The 18,252-nt window shown below is 35.2% G+C and overlaps 1 pseudogene; it reads left to right on the top strand.

Moving 5' to 3' along the window:
• The first annotated feature begins 6,160 nt into the window (after nucleotides 1–6,160).
• On the top strand, nucleotides 6,161–7,264 carry LOC103235853 (heterogeneous nuclear ribonucleoprotein A1-like; annotated as a pseudogene).
• The last annotated feature ends 10,988 nt before the right edge of the window (nucleotides 7,265–18,252 follow it).

The raw sequence follows: 18,252 nt of genomic DNA, 5'->3' as shown, positions 1-18,252 counted from the left end.
CTTTTCAGGGACTACCTTCCCCTTTCTTCTCTTCCACATTCCTCTCTCTCCCCACGCTACTTTTCCATGATGACTGTGGCATCATTTTAGATCTTGGGGTTACAAATAAATGCAGGCAGGTGAGCTTCATATATAGTCTTATTACTTAAACCTGCTCGAAGCAGTTGAGCACATTGGTGGTTGGTTGGTTTGTTTGAAGCAGAGGATTTGATTCCGGCACAACTGCAGTTGCCCCAAGAGTACAATGACACTTTATGTTCCAGACCCAAATCGTCAGTTTCACTGCACTCCCCACAGTCCCTCAGACCTAGATTCCAACTTGCATCTGTGTATCAAGGCTTCCTCTCCTGGGACCCCTTGTGGATGAAATCTGCTGTAGATTCCAAGCTTGCAAGGTTAGTTGTTACGGCTCTTTAGAGGTCCTAGGGAAGTGGGGGAAAAAAAAAAAAAAGCAAAGGCCAGTGTGGCTGACAGCTACTGGGGAGATTCTGCCATCCTTCTTCAGTCCAAGAACAACACGATGCCTCAAGCTGATTTCCAATGGCACATTTTTTAAATTTAGATTTTATGACTATGGCTTTTACTCTGGGTGAAATGAATTGCTACTGGAGGATTTTGAGCAGAGGAATGACAAATTAGACTTAACTTTTAAAGTCTCCCTCTGGCTGCTGGATTTGGATCTCTGAATATTACTCACCCTTGCATTTTCCATTGCTGTGTTCCTGGCAATAAACTTTATGCTTGCTCTGCCTGCTGGGCTCGCTTCCTCTCCCTCACAACCTACAACAGGCTCTGCTCTTCCATCTCTGCTTCTAGACTCGACCTTAGTCAGGGAGGCAGCTCTACCTCCTGACCCAAGCATCACTCTTCCTGGCCATGCTGCTGCACGGAACAGAGCCAATGTAGCTGATTCCTTATCATCAACAATGTATTAATACTTTATCATCTGAAATCAGTATTGAGCTCTGTATTTATTGAACTTTGCATGGAATTTTCATTTTTCTTAGAGATCCCCACGTCAGGATGACCCAAATTGTAAGTGCTCCCTCTCCCACACTGTCACCTTGACCCCTGCTGATCTTGGTGTCTCTGCTTCTCACCTTTAAATGTGTTGCTTCATAAGGATGTTCCCGCACTTTTCTGTATGTGAACCACTGCCTTTTCATGACCACTTATTTAAAAAAAGGCTGAACTGATTTATTATTGAAAATTAACTGTTTTTGATAAAATGATAGAAAACCTGGACAATACAGATTGACTTAAATAGGAAAAATATTTGCAAATATCTATAATCCTACTAATACAAATATATTTTTTAAAATTATATGCATATATATGTATAGTTTGTTTTACAAAATTACACTATATACCTGTATTTGCATTCTACTCTTTCACCTTATAGTATATAATGAGCATTTTCCAATCTTGCTAAGTGATTTTTAGTAGCTGCATAGTACAGTGTGGCTGTATCATTATGTAATCTCCTACTTAAGTAATTGGACTGTTTCCAGGTTTTTGATATTATAACCATGATAGTGCAAATGTTATATATATGAATATCTGAATAGCTCTCTGACAATTTTATTCAATTAAATTCTCAGAAGTGGAATTATTGGGTCAGGCCAGGTGCAGTGGCTTATACTTGTAATCCCAACACTTTGGGAGACCGAGGCGGGTGGATCACTTGAGGTTAAGAGTTCAAGACCAGCCTGCCCAATATGGTGAAACCCCATCTCTACTAAAAATACAAAAATTAGCCAGGTGCAGTGGCAGGCACTTGTAGTTGCAGCTACTCAGGAGGCTGAGGCAGGAGAATCGCTTGAACCTGGGAGGTGGAGGTTGCAGTGAGCTGAGATCATGTCACTGCACTCCAGCCTAGCAACAGAGCAAGATTCTGTCTCAAAAAAAAAAAAAAAAGAAAGAAAGAATTATTGGGTCAGAGGGTAAAAACATATTAAAGGCAGCCTGAGACTCTCTAAATAAAACTTCAAATCCTGACGGCAGTGAGAAGAGTCACAATATGGTCCAGTCCCCTCATGATCCCTGACCATGGACAAGATGTAAAGTTGGGGTGGATTCTAGAAGCCTCTGCGTAAGCAAGGGGTTTAATAATTTAAACTAATTTCTAAAGACCTGTACCTGCCGGAGCATTTTAATCAATGTTGATGAAGTAGCTTCAGCTATCAGGAATAGCAGATGGGTAAAGACATCTTGCTTCACACCACTACTGGCTTCAGTTCTTAAGAACTTGAGTTCTTTCAGATGAGCAATGGGCATCAGGAAAAAATGTAATCATCTTCACTCTTTCTCTCAGTGCATACAGTGAGCCACCAATTGACCTTTGCTCTGATTGCTAACTAAATTTTGAGATTATACTAAATCGGAAGAGCAGCTATTCAATGGAAATGAGAGACCTGCAAAGCATTAATGCTATTTAGATTGGGAATGGGTGGGAACAACAAATTGCTTAGGTACTTGCAATATCAGCAAATCAAGGAGAGTAGGATTTTATGTAGACACATAACAGCAGAGAACCGCAGGGTGATTTTTTTCTTGATTTTTGTGCAACAATCATCCTCTGAATGATTACTCTCCTACAACTGTATATTGATTCTCAAAATATACCTGTGATATAAATCAAAATACTTGCCTCTTTTGCAGATGAGGCAAGGCAGACAGATTATTTTATTTGTCTCAAATCATTTATTTAGGCTTAATTCATTTCCTTCAACTTTTATTTGAATGCCTCCTATGAACCAGGTACTGTGCTGTGTTACAAACTTATAAAGATCATGCAAACAGGATCTCTGACCTTGAGGAAGGCGAAGTGTACTCATGGAAGCAAAAATTCTGATAATGTGTTCGAGTACACTTAGGGAAGAAAAAAAGCTGCAATATATTGAGAAGGAAGTAAGCTAAACCAAGCCTAAAATTAACATTTGTTTAGACAAAAACTACAAATGCACCAGGAATCTGATATCTGGAAAAATGACATAAATGTGGATCTAACACATAAATTCATTCTCCACTATTGAATCCTAGAGATCAGATGCGTTTACACCCAAATCAACATTTGTAAAGATGAATAACTACTCTTTAGATCTTTTTCCAATGCAATAATTGCTCTTCATAAAAGCTCATTATAAACAATTTCCACATCAATTAAAAATCAACGCCTTTATTTGCATAATTGGAGAATGCCACGTCATACATGATGCTGGCTCAAGAAAGAAAGATTCAGATGAGCAGATCTGTTTACAATTGCAAATGCTAATTAAGGGAAATAGTTGACCCTAGATAATTCAGTGATAGACTACAGAGTTTGGGGATTATTTAGACACTTTTCTTTTTCTCCTCTTTTTTTTCCCCTCCTACTGGATGGGCTTTTCCCATTTGCTACTTACTAGTACTCTCTCCTGGGCCTGTAGAGAGGCAGAAAGTTGAGGTCCAGCATCAGTTTTGCAACTCCATAGCAGTTCTGATGAGAGTTTGGAAGGAAACAATATTGAAGAACATATACTAGTATAAATAATGTTTGGAAAATTTCCAGGAATTTTAATGGTCTTTGATACTTCCAAGTCTTTTAACTCAAAGAATGAAAAATTAGCTAACACTGTCGTTAAACATGCATAAGCTCAAGCTTTCCAAATTTTTAAGTGTCTAATCACCATTTAAACATAAGCTGCTTGTCTTATATTTTTAGAGGCATCCAGACAGTCCAAGGCCCATGCTTCACTTTAGGAAATTGAATGAATGTCACTGTAACAGGACATGTCCACGCAGTAATGGTCTCCCTGCTGCTAGATAACATCTGAAGCAAATCCACTGATGAGAAATAAATGGGGAAGCAAAGCAGAGTAATATTTCCAGAGCCAGAAACACTGACCCTTTCAAGGCACTCGATCATTCTGACTTTGTTTCTATTTATCAGGAAGTGAGTGTTGAAGAATGAATCATGTCTGTTCAATAGATGCTGGCAGGATCAATAGATGCTTTTGCATCATACTGTTACTTGATGCTTGCTGCCAGAGAGGCTGCCTTATAAAGCAGAACCATGGCCAGAACAGCACTCCTGCCACTGAGAAGCAGTCTGCTCTGGCTGGATCAACTATTTTACATTCTAGATCAATTTTTATTCATCTTCATTTCTGATCCTATCTCTGGTTGAAGAAATAAGGCTCAGCAATTTGGGATCACCTAGCCAGCAGAATCAGCTGTCACTGTACTAGCAGGAGAGTTTTATATATAAGCTGACACTTTGCTCCTTCAAAGGAATGATTCTTATTGTGCTTTATCAAAGAGTGAGTGACTCTGTTTATGAATTAATTGCCAGGACTTAATGCACTGTGACTCAAGTGTTCATCTCTACCCCATGGAGTCACCGACTTCATGCTGATTGGAGGCCCAGCCAAGAAAACTAAATTCTTGCTTCAGTATTATTTTGCTAAGTAAAATTTGGAGTGTATTTTTCCAGTTCCCACTTCATTCACTTTGAAATCTTAGTAAAAAGGAAGGAAATGCATTTCCTTTTCCCCTACAGTGTTGAGCTCTGGCTTTAGAATAGACCTACAGCCTTGTAACATAACTTCAAATATCTCAAACATACACCTACAACCTTGTCATATAACTTTAAATATCTCAAACACACAAAGCACAAACACTCCCCAAATCTTAGGGGTTGAGGAGAGAGAAAGACTTCAAAAGAAGTACTTAGAGCAAAACATTTATGTGTAACTGGCTCACTAGGTGTTCCTATTTCCTTTCTCCATGCCACTTTCTACTGTGCAGTCAGTATTTACCTTGTTCAGCCTCCTTGAAGCCAGATGTGACCAAATGACACAGTAGCAGCCAATGAGCTCTAAAGGGAAGTGTACTGGGGGTTTCTGGGGAGGCTTTTAATTTCCTCATAAAAAGGACAGACATGGCTGTCATAGCTCCCTTTCCTCTTCTTCCTGCCTTGCGCTTGAGTCTAGTACCTGGAGCTGCAGTAGACCTTCTTGTGAGCAGGTGGTGACAAACTGACACTTAAGAATGGCTGAGTGGGAGAAGTTTGATCTTTTAGTAACATTCTTGAGTCCCTGCACCAGCCATGGACTATCTATGGTCTATGAGAAGAAAATGAACCACAATTTGCTACCTACCTTCATGGAGCTCATAGTCTAGCAGGAGAGATAAACTGTAATAGAGTTTACCTCAGAGGATACAACAAGACACACTGCAATAAATTCTAATGTTAGGTAAGCAGATGATACAGTGAGAGTTCATAGGAGTAGCAGCTTATTCAAACTTTTGCATTGAGGTAGGATTTCCTGGAAGAACTGAGACCTAAATAGGAGTTCATTTGGCAAAATATTTGGGGAAGATAATTGTAAGCAGAAGGCAACATGTACAAAGGCCTAGAGGAGAGAAGGCATGATATCTTTGGGAAACAACCATAAGGAGATCAGTATGTATGGAGCTTAAAGTGGAGTTGAGTGAGATGAGGTTCAAGAGGTAAGTACTGCTATTATCATGGGTCTTGAAAGCTTATGCAATGGAAAATCAATCAAGGACCTTCAACAGTGAAGTGATAGAATCAAATATGCCACACTGGCTGCAGTTGGGGAGAATGAATCAGAAGGGGAGAGTCTGCAGGCAGGGAAACCAGTCAGAGCTATGCTGTCCAATATCATAGCCACCAGCCACATGTGGCTACTGAGCTCTTCAAATGTGGCTGGTACAAATTGAGATTATTTAAAGTGGAAAATGCACACTGGGTGTCAGAGACTTAGTGTAAACACAACAATGTAAAGTATATCATTCATTTTTATATATCTATAATTTTACAGTGATTACATGTTGTAATGATGATATTTTGCACATGTTGGGTTAAATAAAGTATATTTTTTAAACTAATTTTATCTCTTATGTTTGTTTTTTAATGTGGCTATTAGAAAATTTCAAATTACATACACGGTTTGTGTACATGGCTGACATTATATTTCTATTGAATGATGGGTTACTTTGGCAATATATGTAAGATGATAAAGGCTTCAGTTAAGTTAAATGCAATTTGAGTGAAGTGGACTTAATTGAGGGTTATAAAGAATGAGGATAGTGCCTTTCTGCCCATAGATGCCACTGAAGAAGCATCGTTAAAGTCTCTCTTCACCCTGCCGTTATGTCTAAGTCAGAGTCTCCTAAAGAACCCAAACAGCTGAGGAAGCTCTTCATTGGAGGACTGAGCTTTGAAACAGCCGATGAGAGCCTGAGGAGCCATTTTGAGCAACGGGGAACACTCACGGACTGTGCAGTAATGACAGATTCAAACACCAAGCGCTCAGGCGCTTTGGGTTTGTCACATATGCCGCTGTGGAGGAGGTGGATGCAGCCATGGATGCAAGGCCACACAAGGTGGATGGAAGAGTCATGGAACCAAAGACAGCTGTCTCAAGAGAAGATTCTCAAAGACCAGTGCCCACTTAACTGTAAAAAAAAAGATTTGTTGGTGGCATTAAAGAAGACAGTGAAGAACATCACCTAAGAGATTATTTTGCACAGTATGGGAAAATTGAAGCAATTGAAATCATGACTAACCAAGACAGTGGCAAGAAAAGGGGCTTTGCCTTTGTAACCTTTGATGACCATGACTCCGTGGATGAGACTGTCATTCAGAAATACCACACTGTGAATGGCCACAACTGTGAAGCTAGAAAAGCCCTGTCAAAGCAAGAGATGGCTAGTGCTTTCTCCAATCAAAGAGGCAAAGTGGTTCTGGAAACTTTGGTGGTGGTCATGGAGGTGGTTTCGATGGGAATGACAACTTTGGTCGTGGTAGAAACTTCAGTGGTCATGGTGACTTTGGTGGCAGCCATATTAGTGGTAGATATGGTGGCAGTGTGGATGGCTATAATGGATTTGGTAATGATGGAAGCAATTTTGGAGGTGGTGGAAGCTACAAGTATTTTGGCAGTTACAACAATCAGGCTTCAAATTTTGTACCCATGAAGGGAGGAAACTTTGGAGGCAGAAGCTCTGGCCCTTATGGTGGTGGAGGCCAATACTTTGCCTAACCAGGAAACCAAGGTGGCTATGGCGGTTCCAGTAACAGTAGTAGCTATGGCAGTGGCAGAAGATTTTAACTGGGAAACAAGGCTTAACAGGAGAGCAGAGTCAGAGAAGTGACAGGGAAGCTACAGGTTACAACAGATTTGTGAACTCAGCCAAGCACAGTGGTGGCAGGGCCTAGCTGCTACAAAGAAGACATGTTTTAGACAAATACTCATGTGTATGGGCAAAAAACTCAGGGATTGTATTTGTGACTAATTGTATAACGGGTTATTTTTGTTTCTGTTCTGTGGAAAGTGTAAAGCATTCCAACAAAGGGTTTCAATGTAGTTTTTTTTTTTTTTTTGCATCCATGCTGTTGATTGCTAAATGTAATAATCTGATCGTGACACTGAATAAATGTCTTTTAAGAAAAAAAAAAAAGAATGAGTATAGTCAGGTTATGTTGATGGTTGTATGAGAAGACAAAGTGAGTAAAAAGAGTTAAGGATGGCTCCCAGGTGTCTGACTTGGGCAATTGAGTGGATATCAGTGATCACCAATAACAAAACAAGAAAACAGCAGGAGGAGTGGGTTTGAGAGGAAGCTATTGAGCTCAGTTTTGGATAATTGAGTTTGAAGTCCTCAATACTCAGTTTGAAAAATTGGATAGGCAGGTGTGCATATGTATCTAAAGTTCAGGAGACAGAGTTGGTGAATTTACACATACAGACATCATCAGACTGCAAGTGGCATTTAAAGCCTTGAGTACAATTGAGAGTACCCAGAGAGAGTAGGCTGTAGTGGAAGAGGACTGAAGAACAACCATAATAAACATATAGACTTCATAGCTATTAAGCAAATACCAACACTTACTCTAAGGTAGTGTTTTCCATATTGTGTTTTCCAGAACACTAGTCTCACAAGATATTCCTAAAAAGAAATCTTTCTGTGACTGGGAAGAATATTGCCCACTAGAGGTTACAACACACACTAACATATTCACATAGCTACAGTTCTGAGAAGTCCCTATAGCAAAGAAACCTCTTTAACAGGCATTTTAAAAATCGTATATAACTACAGAAATCTTTCTTCTCCTCCAATAATACTGGTTAATTTCTTAGGAAATATACTCAAGGAACACACTTTGTGAAGTGTTTTTTCTTTGGTAACCCAGTTCATCAGTGGGACAAAAATCAAATAGAATATATGATTTTATTAAATTTATGGCCTTTAATTTAATTAAATATATGGCCTTTAGGGCAGATTTATAAAGAAATTACATGTCATTTCTGTCAAATAGATATATTTTCCATGTCTAGTATCCTCTATGCAAGTTTAAGCATACTTTGGGGGCATTTCAGTGCTTTCTAGCATTTTAAATGATTGGATTAAAATAAATACCTGATTTTCTCTGAGTAACTTACTAAGAATGCTAAAGAACTATTGTAAGTTCGTAACAATAACTAATTCTTGTTTTAAGTTTGAATATGGGGTATCTAATGGTCTAATAAAATATTAACTCATGGAAATAAAGTTTGAAGGACAAAAATACTTTTTCCAAGGCACCTATTAAAATTTAGGAGAGGCACAAAGTTAGCTGGGCTTTTTGTTTCTTATAAACTGCTTATTGAGTTGAAAAATGTACAAGCTACCATAATTTACATTACTTATGGTGTCTTTGGTGTGTTGATTCAAAAAGTGAGTTGGGTGATAACACACCTTATAAGAGGCAGCAGATGGCATAATAATTTCCCTTGCTTAGCAGCTAATACGTTATCTGCTATGGGCAATGTCTAGATTTCTATGCTAATGTAGAGTACTAGAACATTTAACAATAGGAAGCCCCAACTCCCGCAGTCAAGAGACTAGGTATAAGAGGCAGGTGTTACAGAATAGTAAAGGGCCATATCTAATAAACAAAGGATTCAGACTAAAATTTTAAGTTTTCTTTAGATTGAAGGTATCTTGAAATGCCACAGTTTTAAAGCCACTTTAGAACCTGAGTCATGTTATCAGTTTGTACTTACACAGTCAATTTTACAGAAGAGGTTAAATACATTGGATCTTACTTTTCCTCAGAAAATTTCCACATGCTAGATGAGGAGTTATGGGAGAAAGGGTGACATAATGGGAAAAGCACTGGACAACGAACACCTGCTTCTCAGATTCACTAGCTGATTATCTTTACTAGATACTTAATTTCACATAGCCTCTACTTCCACATTGGTAAATCAATAGAATTAGCTCTACCCACTTCACAGGGTCGTTGTCAAGACCAAAAGCAAACAACAGATTTTACTAGAATGTAAGCTCCATGAAGGCAGATATTTTCATCTTTTTTGGTTCACTGCTGTGCCCCTAAAACCTAGAAGAGTACCTGGCACATAGTAATCACTCAGTGAATGCTATAAAAATGAGTATTACAAATATGTAATATATTATATGTAAGGTATTATTATTATTCGCTAAACCAATGAAGACAAACAAAGTAGAGAGTGACTCGCTCAAGTTATTTACTAAGTCAGAAATAATTTAAGACTGGATTTCAAAGCAGATCTCTTGACATTTTATCAATTTGGTCATTCAACAAAATTTTGATGGTATGTGCCATAGAGCATACTATGTGCCAGGCATGGTACAAATGCTGGATATACAGTGGTAAAAAAAAATGTATACATAAGAGTCAAACATGGGATATAGACATTAAACAAATAAACACAAAAATAAATGCACACAAATAAATTGTAATAAGAAAGGAAGGAAGAAAGAAGACAGGAAGAAGAACCTCTGAGGCAAAAACAACAGGAGAAAGTTTCCTTAACTTACATCTAGACTAAATGTTTAAGCTAAAATTTACCCAAAAAACTGTTCACTCTTTTGATAAGATGTGTTTTTTTAGAGTCTTCATTTGTTTTTATACATATCAGTATTTCCAACTATTTCATATCAGTATTTCTACCAAATTAGGAGAAACTTAACAATATCATCTAGAATTAACCATCCAAGACAGATCTATTAAAATAAAAAATTAGAAAAACAATCACAGCATTAATCATTCGCCTGTGTTATTTTAGTTCTCACGGCTAGACACTAATGGGGTTTGCTGATCTTAATATTAAAATTGGGCCATCAATTTCAAAACATACCTTCAAAATTATCTACTGTAGTTAAGTTAGGTTTACACTGTGCTTTATTTTTAGTAGGCAGTGAAAGGGTTTTATTGTGTTAAATTTTCTTCTTTAGGATGTTGAGGGTTAAAACTACAGTATACCTAAACATTATCTTCCCATGGGAATGTATATTTGTTAAATGATTAGCTTTCTCATTGAAAAAAGATTTCTTCCAAGCTAAAGACACATAATGAAGGCTATGATTTATTATTTCTTTGAATTCTCAATGAATCCATTAAGATCACTTGACAAGTCTACCTGCTTTTAATGGTTAATTTAGGCTTTTAATCTATCCAAAATTGTTTTTTACCTTGCAAGGCAATATCAGGAGAAGAGCAAGAGTTGAAATCAACCGTTTCTTTTTAAATGAACACAAAGAATGAGAACATTGTATTTTAAATTAAGGAACAACTGTTGGTAAATATGCTTTTCTAGCCTGAGATGGTTGACAGCTAGAATTTTAAGGTCAGGTATTGCCAATTGATAACTTTTTTAAACTTTAAAAAATAACAATAAAAGCAGATGCATTTTGCTGAAGAATTTAAGAAGAAAAAATAAATTTATATAACAAGACTACTGGAGATAGAAATAAATGAATTTAAATACTGTTTAGAAAAAAGTGTGACGGATTTTCTTTTAATCTCTTTTAAAGTGATAAGCCTTCAAAAGCTTTCTGCTTATAAATTAATTTGTTATCCTAAGGAAGGGTAGCTTATAGCCTTAACTTTTCCCTAGAATTATAAATTTATTTTTAAATCAACTTTATTGAGGTATAATTTACCTAAAATAAAATGTATTCACTTCATACAGTCAGCTCTTCTATAACTTAGCTAGTATTTCTAGAACTTACAGTGCTATTCAAATCACCACAATTAGAAAAAAAAAAGACCTGGGAGAAAATGGGTTTAGAAAAACAATAGTCAGATACTATGCCATTCACACACACACACACACACACACACACACACACACAAAGATATTGCCTAATATTACCTAATAAAATGGTAGCATACTTGAACAACTTTAAACCAACTCTAACAAACATCTGTAGAACACTCTACTCAACAACAGCAGAATGCCTATTCTTCTCAAGTGCATAGGGAACATTCTTTTGGATGGACCATAAGCTAGACTATAGCACAAGCCTCAACCAATTCAAAAGGATTAAAATTATACAACGTATATTCTCCACCTACCACAATTGAATGAAATTATAAATCAATAACAAGTAAATTTAGGAAGTTAACAAACATGCAGAAATTAATTAGCACACTAATATTAATAAATAGTGTGTCAAATAAGAAAGTACAAGGAACATTGGAAAATACTTTGAGATTAATGGAAATGAATATACAACCTACCAAACCTTATGGGATGCAGATAAAGCAGTGCTTGAAGAAAAACTTACAGTTTTAAATGCCTACATTAAAAAAGAAAAAATATATCAAATCAATAACCTAACCTCCCACCTTAAGACACTAGAAAAAGTAAAGTTTTTTTTACCACTTCATGACAAAAAACACTTAACAAACTAAGAATACAAGGACAGTTCCTCAACACTTTTATAAAAAGTATCTACAAAAACACCCAACTAACATCATACTTAATGGTAAAAAATGTGAATGCTTTACTTACAAGACCAGAAACAAAATGAGAATGTTACCACTTGGTACTTCTATTCAGTATTGTTCTGGATGTTCTGACCAGGGAAATTAAGAAAGAAAATGAAATAAAAAGCATCCAGTTTGCCAAGGCAGACGTAAAACTATGTCTAATCACAGATGACATGATCTTGCATACAGAAAATCTTATGATATCCACACACACAAAAAAACTATTTAAGGTAATAAGTTCAACAAGGTTGCTGGATATAAGCTCAATAAACAAAATCAACTCTAATCCTACACACTACCAATGAACAACCCAAAAATGAAGTTGAGAAAACAATTTTATTTACAATATCATCAAAAAAAGAAACTAGTTATGGATAAACCTAACAAAAGTACAAGACTTGTATACTGAAAACTATTCCATATCATTGAAGAAAGTAGAGAAGACCTAAGTCAATGGAAAACCATCCATGCTCATGAATAGAAAGACTTAATATTGCTAAGATGGCAATTCTCCACAAATTGACCTAAAAATCCAATTCAATTCCTATTAAAACCCCAGCTGGTTCTTTGTAGATGTTGATAAACTAATTCTACAATTCGCATGGAAATGTAAAAGACAGAAAATAGCCAAAACAATCTTAAGATGAACAAAGAGGAATCACACTTTCTGATTTCAAAACTTACAATAAAACAACAGTAATCAGGACAGTTTGGTAAAAACCCTCACATTTACAGTCACTTGATTTTCAACAAAGTTGCTAAGTCTGTTACAAATAGGGGTTCAAAAACAAACAAAAACAAAATTGCTAAGACAATTCAATGGAGCTTTCCACCATTATATGTTGTTTTCAACAAATAGTGCAAGGACAACTGGATATCCACAAACAAAAGAATGAAGTTGGACCCCACATAATATAAATAATTAACTAAAATTAGATCAAATATCTAAATATAAGAGCCAAAACTATGACACACTTAGAAGAAAACAGAGGCTTTAATTTTCATGACTTTGGAGTAAGCAAGAGTTTCTTGGATAAGATACTGAAAACGCAGGCAACAAAAGAAAAAAATAGATAAAACAGACATCATCTAAAGTAAAAACTTTTGTGTTTCAAAGACACCATCAAGAAAGTGAAAAGCCATATTAACTCTTATAATCCATGAACAGGGGATATTTTTCCATTTATTTGTGTCTTCAGTTTCTTTCATGAATGTTTTATAGTTTTCAGTATACAGATCTTTTACCTTCTTGGTTAAATTTCTTCCTTTTTTAATACTTTGCCATATTTGCTTTATATGAACCATTTCAAAGAAAGTTATAAACATGACACTACTTAACCATGCATCTCCTAAAAATGTGATTCTATATAACCTTAATACCATTGTCCCACTTAAAATGCTTCCCTAATTTAACATGAAGTCCTTATTTCAGATTTTTCCACTTGTCTCTTTTTTTAGAAAAAATAGCTACCGTCATCCCCCAAGCAGGATTCAATCAAGATTCTCACTTTCTGGAAATACTAGTCCTGTCGTCTCATTGAGTTTTCTTTGCAATGTCATTAATTTAACCTATTTTTTATGTGTGTCATTGGTGGCTTTATTTATTTACTTCCATAGGTTTTTGGGGAAGAGGTGATATTTGGTTACTCAGTTAAATTTATTTCTAAGTAATATTTTTATGCTATTGTGAATGAGAATGCTTTCTTGATTTTTTTCACATAGTTCATTGTGAGTATACAAAAATGCTACTAATTTTTTGATGTTGATTTTGTATTTGCAACTTTACTGAATTTATTTCTTACTTCTAACAGTTTTTTGGTGGCATCTTTAGGACTTTCTATATATAAGATCATGTCATCTGCAAACAGAGACAATTTTACTTCCTTTATGATTTAGATGCCTTTATTTCTTTTTCTTATTTATTTGCCCTGGCTAGGACTTCCACTACTATGTTCAATAGAGGTGGCAAGAATTGGCACCTTGTTTTGTTCTTGATTTTAAAGAAAAAGCATCTAATTTTCTTTATTGAGTATGATGTTGGTTATAGATTGTCATATATGGTTTTTATTATGTTGAAAAACATTCCTTCTATACCTTATTTGTTGAAATTTTTATCATGAAAGGATGTTTTATTTTGTCAGAGTCTTTTTCTGCATCTATTGAGAAGATCGTATTATTTTTATCCTTCATTCTAGTAATGTGTTGTACAACATTTGTTAATTTGCATATGTTGAGCCATCCTTGCATCCCCAAAATAAATCCCACTTGATCATTAAAGTAAGGTGTAGGATCCTTTTAAATTTGGATTATTAGTATTTTGATGAGGTATATGATTTTTTTAATATGCTATTCAATTTAGGTTGCTAGTATTTTGTTAAGGATTTTTTTATGTTTACCTAAAATTTATTTATTCAAAAAAACAGTCATTTCTAAATGAAAAGTATTACTCTAGGTTTCATGAAGACTATAAACATGGCAACGAATTTATTTATATAACATACTTATATTAGGTGCCTTAGTAACTACAGAAATTAATGCACGGTCTTTGCCTGACAGGAACCGAGAGTCCAAATTGATATGAAGAAATCATATTGTTTTTATTCCTGCTTAAACATAAACTTTCTATACCTATCATTTCTCTAAACTTTCCTTAGTTGCAGGAACACTCCTATTTTTTAGTCCTTTCAATCAGCCAGTCAGTCTGGTAAACAAACCTTTGTGTTCCAGGCTGTAAAAAATATAAAGTTGAGTAAAAAGGGGTGGCTGCTTCTGGGGATCTTGTATTCTTTAGAGAGTAACAGATTAATGTAAAAAGAAAAAGAAAGATACACACAGTTGCACACGAAGCTGAGGATTTTTGTATCCACATTAATTGGGGGATTTTGTCCTATAATTTCTTGTAGTGTTCTTGTCTGACATTGATATCAGAATAATGCTAGTCTCATAAAATTTAGTTTGGAAATCTCCTTCGTCTTCAATTTTTTGTAAGAGTTTGAGAAGGATTGGCATTAATTGGGCTTTAAATGTTTGGTAGAATTCAGCAGTTAAAGCTATCAAGTCCTGGGCTTATCTTTGATAAGAGACTTTTTATGACTGTTTCAGTCTCCTTACTCTTTATTGGGTTGTCCAGATTTTCTGTTTCTTCATGATTCAGTCGTGGTAGGTTGTATGTTTCTAGGATCTCATCAATCTGTTTCTTCTAGGTTTTCAATTTATTGGCAAATAGTTGTTCACAGTCGTCTCTTATAAGTCTTTGTATTTCTGTAGTAACAGTTGCATTGTTTCCTCTTTCATTTATAATTTTATTTATTTCAATCTTCTGTCTTTTCTTCTTTACTTAGGCTTCTTAACAGTTTGTCTATTTAGTTTCTCAAAAAACCAAGTTTTGGCCACGCGCGGTGGCTCACACCTGTAATCCCTGCACTTTGGGAGGCCGAGGTGGGTGGATCTCGAGGTCAGGAGATCGAGACCATCCTGGCTAACACGGTGAAACCCTGTCTCTACTAAAAACACAAAAATTAGCCGAGCGTGGTGGCGGGCGCCTGTAGTTCCAGCTACCCGGGAGGCTGAAGCAGGAGAATGGCGTGAACCCGGGAGGCGGAGCTTGCAGTGAGCTGAGATCGTGCCACTGCACTCCAGACTGGGCGACAGAGTGAGGCTTCATCAAAAGAAAACAAAAACAAAACCCAAGTCTTAACTTCATTGATCTTTTCTATTCTTTTTCTCATCTCTATTTCATTTCTCTCTGCACTGATCTTCACTATTTCCTTCTTCTGCCAAATTTGGGTTGAGTTTTTTCTTTTTCTTTTTTTCTAGTTTCTTGAGATGTAAAGTTAGGATGTTTATTTAAGATCTTTTTTTTTTTTTTAATGGAGATGTTTAGCACTATAAAATTCTTTGTTAGAAATTTCCAAAGCCGAAGTAGCCTAGACAAATTCAGTGCAATCCCTATCAAAGTCCCAGCGGCATTTTTCACAGAAATAGAAAAATAAAATCTAAAATTCCCATGGAAGCACAAAACACCCCCAAATAGCTGCACAAAAAGAACAAAGCTGGAGGTATAGCAATACCTTATTATTATTTTTTTTAATTACAAGCTACAGTCTTCAAAACAGTATGGTGTTGGCATAAACACGGACATACAGACCAGTAGAACAGAATGGAGAGCCCGGAAATAGGCCCATGCATTTATGGTCAATTGACCCTTAACAAAGGTGCCAAGAGCATCCAATGGGGAAAGGACAGTTTCTTCAATAAAAGATATTGGAAAAAGTGGATATCCACGTGCAAAAGAATAAATGGACCCTCATCTCACACGATATACAAAAATCAACTCAAAACACTTAAATGTAAGACCTGAAACTGTAAAACCACTAGAAGAAAACTGGGAGAAAGCTTCTTGATGTTAATCCGGACAATGGTTTTTCAGATATGACCCCAAATGCACAGACAGCAAAAGCAAAATTTTTAAAAATTGGATCATTTCAAATTTAAAAATTGAAGCAAAGGAAACAATCAACATCATAGCAGTATTTTCATAATAGCCAAACAATGGAAACAACCCGAATGGATAAATGAAATGTGATGTATCTTCACAATGAAGTATCATTCAACAATAAAAATAAATGAATGGTTAAAAAAATTTGAGTTAAAAAAATAAATAGATGAAGTACTGATACATGCTGCAAAATGGATTAAACTTTAAGAGCATTATACTAAGTGAAAGAAGCCAGAAACAAAAAGTTACATATGATTTTATTCCATTTCTATAAAACATCCAGAATAGGCATTTTTATAGAGATAGAAAAGTAGTTTGGTGATTGCCTACAGTTGGGGATGCTTGTGCTAAAAAAAAAAAGGACAGTGACTAGATAGAAGATAGTTTATGTGGGGAGGAAGGGTTATGAAATTGTTCTCAAATTGATTATGGTGATGGTTGCACAATTTTGAATACACTAAAAACAGAGTGTACACTTTAAATGAACACATTGTATATGTGAATTACATCTTGATAAGGCTCCTATAAATTTGCAATTAAATAGAAAATACAAAAAGAATAAAGAAAAGTCAAGAAATCAAAGCTGCTTTTAACAAATGATTGATAAAATAATAAACTCCTAGCTTAAACCAATGAAAAAAGAGAGAAGACAGATTTCAGGTATAGAAAAGGAAGAGAAGCATCACCATAAATATTATAGATATTAAAAGTATAGGTATAATAAATGAATATTTTAAACATTTATTCCAATAATTTTGACAACTTAGATGAAATAGATCAATTCCTTGACTGTCAAAAATTATACAACCAAACTGGTAAAAAAAGAAATATTTTTGCAAAAATCTAAATAGCTCTGTATTAGTTATGTAAATTTAAATGGTAAGTTAAAACCTTCCCACAAAAAGCACTCTAGTTCCAGATGGATTTACTGGTGAATTTTAGCCAAATTCGAGGAAGACACAATAGCTACCTTACCAGAAAGTTTCAGAAAATAGCACCAGTACTTCCCAGCTCATGTTATAAGTCCAGCACTACCTTGATACTAAGAGTCAAACTATTATAAGAAAAGAATATTGAAGATCAATATCTCTTCTGAACCTAGATGAAAAAGTTTCTAATAAAATTATCAAATATGAATTAGCACCATAAAAAAGGATAATGCATTATGACCCAGTGGAATTCATCCTAGAAACAAAAGGTTGGTGTAAACTTTGAAAACTAATCAGTGTAATTCACCATGTTAGCAAACTAAAAAAAAAAAAAAAAAAAAAAAAAAAAAAACCAACAGACAAAACTCCATAGGTTCGTATACATAGATCTAGAAAAATCATTTGATAAAATTTAACACCTATTCATGAAAAAAAAAACTCTCAGCAAATTAGGATAGAAACAAACGTCCTCAAAATTTTTCTCTCCGAGAGTCACCCAAGAAGATGCAAATCAATTGAGAAATATACTATTTCATGGATTAGAAAAATCAATATTGTTAAGGTATCAGTTCTAAGTTAAAATATAGAGTGAATGTAAATCAAATCTCCAGCAATATTTTTTGAAGAAATTCACAAGCTGATTCTAAAACTTATATAGAAATAGATGTTAGGTGACCTAACATGACTGGAATAAAGTTTTAAAAGGGGAACAAAGTTGGAGTGCTTATATTATGTGATTTTAAGACTTACCATAAATCACAATAATCAGATCAGTGGAACAAAGTAGAGAGTTAAAAAATAGAACAATACATATCTATATTTAATTTATTTTAATCTGGGTTCCAAAGATAGAGAAATAGATAGTCTTCTCAACAAATGATGCTGGGACAATTGAATATTTGTTCAATAAATATAAAAACTATACTTTGATCATTACACCATGCTAAGAATTTACTTGAAAGGTATCTTATACCTAAAAGTAAATATTACAACTTATATACCTTCTAGAAGAA

The sequence above is a fragment of the Chlorocebus sabaeus genome, chromosome 7 (genome assembly GCF_047675955.1).
Source record: "Chlorocebus sabaeus isolate Y175 chromosome 7, mChlSab1.0.hap1, whole genome shotgun sequence".
NCBI lineage: Eukaryota > Metazoa > Chordata > Mammalia > Primates > Cercopithecidae > Chlorocebus > Chlorocebus sabaeus.
Note: the sequence above shows the minus strand (reverse complement) of the source record. Positions and strands in the feature narration are given on the sequence as shown.